Below are 4,049 nucleotides of genomic sequence, written 5' to 3'. Positions count from 1 at the left end.
AATTTTTCTGTTTATGTTGCCAGGTTCATGAACTCTGGAGGGAGCGTGCAGTCAACTTTGAAAGGCATAACTCACTACTATTTTGAGGTCTTATATAATATACTCCATCCATCTATTTGTGGAGCAAAGTAAGTTAGAGTATTAATGCAACTTTCCTATCTTTGATGAACATTCCTGAAATCGAAAGCAACAAAAGCATGCAAGTAATGTTGTATATCCGTTACGTCATCAGCAGGGTTGGAATTTGGATTTCATTTTGCCTCATACAATTTTTTTTTTGACGTTTTGGGTTTTTATGCTCCCCGTCAAGAAACGTTATGTTTAAAATTTTTCCCTTCAAGAGTGATGTTCTTACAAAAAATTAACCATTCACCAATAAAAGTTTGATTAAAAAATTACCCTTAAATAACATAATTATGTTAAAGTTTTCACATATTTACCATAAGGAATAAAACAAAATGACCATAACAAACAAATGACTTATTAAATCTTGAATCTTGGTTTGAAATTGCATGGAACACTCACAATAATTTTTTTGGAACTTGAAATCAAATGTCCTTGCCCCGAACATGCCATAGCATTTGTATATATGAGATATGACTAAGGATATCTTATAAGACATATGAGATGATAAACATAGTAAAACTATTGAATGTTATCAATAAAAACTCGAAAGTAGATTAATTAATATGATTTATGTTATGATTTGCTTAATCTAATATGTACTAGTGGATCTAAAGATAAAGTACATTTTACCTTATATATTTTAGCATTGCTTTAGATCATGGGATATACACTAATTTTAATAAGATTGAATGCATAGCATTTGAACCTTTTAAAAATTAAAAGACTAAAATTATAATAAATGGACATTGTAGATCTCTTAATATCATGTTATCCGATTTCCTATATTATTACATTCTTAGAGAGAAAACACTTATAAGTATTAAATGTGGAAAAACATGCTCTGATAAAATCCTTCCTTCTATTTATCACTAAAATGTAGTGAAATCAATATATAAAAATAAAAAAACCAACTTGTATTAAAGTGACATTGAATACAATATTGTATTTAACTAGCTTATGCTTTTAGGCAAAAGAGTTTTATTGAAAATTAGAAATAATTTTCACTTTAGTGTATTATTTAGAGATTATACACTTTAATCTAACTTGTAGGCATATCAACTAAAAATTAAATATTTTAAAAATATAATACTTTGACAACTACAATTATGGAGGTTTCAACAAAAATTGTTGAACATTTGAAACATGGTTATTTTTTTAATTAAAAGTATATAATTAGTCCTAGGTAGAGTACTTACCATAACATACCACCAACGTCCAGTTTTTAGATCCATCTAATAAGTGAAATTCATTTGACAACAAATTATTAGTTGATACATATACATACTATTCCAAATAATGGTTTACTCCAAAATCCAATTACACCAAATTGATGTCACAACATACAAGTTTCTAAATTCCATTGGTCTCAAGTTGTCCATAAGCTATGCGTTACATCCAAAGAAAGAGGGGGATTGGATATATGTGCAAAAGAATATGGTCATATTTAAATATTTAAATGCATCTTGAGAAGCATAAAGAGAGATGCTATGTCATAGTAGCAAAATTCTCCAATATAAATGTGTTATATATTTTATTGCATTGTTAAAAAGGTTGGCAAGATGTGGGGCACCTACCGATATGAGATGCAAATGGATAAAAAAAAATCAACATCTCGGTCTCCAATATGTCGTGTGGTGGCCTTCACTATTATAGAACTTTATTCTTTTAAGATTAATTTTACATAAAATGTAATACTTTAAGCTTAATTATGCTTAATTATACTGATACCGTGTTGGACTTCAAATTTATTTTGTCATACAAATGTTTATGCTTTGGAATTTTTATATTTTTAATTATTATCTATGTTTATCTATGTTTAATAAGTTTGAGATTAAAATAAATATATACTTTTTAAAATGTTGGGGAAATAAGATTTGAAAGGATTTGTATACTCTTGTTTGCACCTAAACAAATCAAGGGACACTCTATAATATACTCAAATATGGATTAAGCATAATGTGACTAGTTTATATTATGTAACATTAATAAACTTAAAACAATATAAATTTAGTTTAGATTAAAACAAATATATCAAAATAATAAATAATTATTGTTTTTATAATTGAATTATCTTCCTTTCAAATATTATAATAAGAGAATTTTTGGATTTGAAGTTTTTGGCCACTTGGTAGATCCCCATTTAAGATGGATCTAAATTAGTTTAATTATTAATTATAATTTGTTGTTAATTAATTATTTAATTTTATTTTGACTAAATCAAATGTTATAAAGGAAATTATAACTTCTCTACCATATTAGAGAGTGCTTTGCTCACAAATATTTTAGAAACGAAGGAAATCTTCATTTTCTCAAAACGTTTAAATGATAAAAAAAAAATAGTATTTATATCGAAACCAATTTATTAAATGAAAATTTCATTACTCAAATACAATATTTAAAAAATATCCCCATTTAATTGAAGTATGTTGTTTTATTGATTATTTAATTTAGGAAAGTCCATCTAAATATGTTAGAATCATTATTATTAGTAGTTAAATTATTTCTTATCCATGAAATTACTTTTTTTCATGTTTTTTTTGTTAATTTTAATTGAAATTTGACAGAGATTTTTATTTTTTTGACTACTAAATCTATTTATACATTCAAAAAAATAAATAAAAAATTGATCTTACTTGAAATTGTATGACATAGTGAAAAAAACCCTTTCATATATAAATTAAAGCGCATTTTTTTTCATGTACAATTTAAAAGAAAATAATTCTCTTATAATAAATTCAATTAAAATCATAATTATTTTTTAATATAAATATTAAATTTTAAAAATATGGTTTTAAATAAAAGCTAATAAACCTCATTATATTGATTAAAAACACTAATTCTTATCATTATTTATATAAATATTTTAGTTTAAATATATTCAAAATTGAAATTATGGTATGAATCTTAGATAACAACACCACAAACGTTGCGGGAGGCCGGACAAGTGGCCACAACAAGTGTCCGACAATTCAGTCTAGTACCTTTGCTTCCGCTTTCTTTCTTTCATGAATTGGTTGGTATTAAAAACGGTTTCAACAAAAAGTTAACCATCAAAAATAAGTCTTGAACCATTCCAAACACGTCGAGGAAAACGGGTTTTAAATATTTCTGACCACCAAATACGGTTAAAATGACTTATTACGGGCAAAATGCCCGTCAAAATCCATCCCTGCTTGCATGCTTTTGTTGCTTTCGATTGCAGGAATGTTCATCAAAGATAGGAAAGTTGCATGTTCATCAAAGATAGGAAAGTTGCATTAATACTACAACTTCGTTTGCACGGCAAATAGATTGATGGAGTATATTGTATAAGACGTCAAAATAGTAGTGAATTATTCCCTTCGAAGTTGACGAGGACAACAGTTTTCCATGAATGAATAATGAGGAGACAGCTGATATGACATTCTATTCTGACAAGCAAGCTGGGAAGGAATTAAGTGTCCAGGTACATTTCTGGTTCTCATATTCAGTGGTTTTTTTTGGTTGAATGAAAGATAAACTGGTCAAAACAAATTTACCAAGCTAAACAATATGTTGTACAGATAAATGCAAAAATCCGGGATGAATTCCAGTGAAATTGAATGAAAAGGACAGGGACGGAGATGGTAAGACATAGTTCACTTGGAGAGGGACATTTAATTGATTTGGGTTAAGCAGGATTGGAAAGTAATTGCTTGTTTAAACCTTCAAAATCCATTGTGGGCAAGCCAAGAGTAGGAGATTGGAAGGGAGGGGTGATCGTGATCTACATACCCGTGCCTTTCTTTACTTGATGACAGAATCCCTGACTCTCCTGACTCGTATCTGGGTATCTAAAATAGTATGCAACGTATTTTACTTGCAACTAGTACCAACCCTAATTGGTTTGGCTAGTCCTTTTCAGGCATCAAACCCTAATTGCTGGACTGTCCTTTCCTCTTACA

Source organism: Pinus tabuliformis, chromosome 9 (assembly GCF_031772625.1).
Source record: "Pinus tabuliformis cultivar Carrire ecotype Pingquan chromosome 9, CPIR1, whole genome shotgun sequence".
Lineage (NCBI taxonomy): Eukaryota > Viridiplantae > Streptophyta > Pinopsida > Pinales > Pinaceae > Pinus > Pinus tabuliformis.
The sequence above is the reverse complement of the archived record's forward strand: the minus strand, read 5'-3'. Positions refer to the sequence as shown.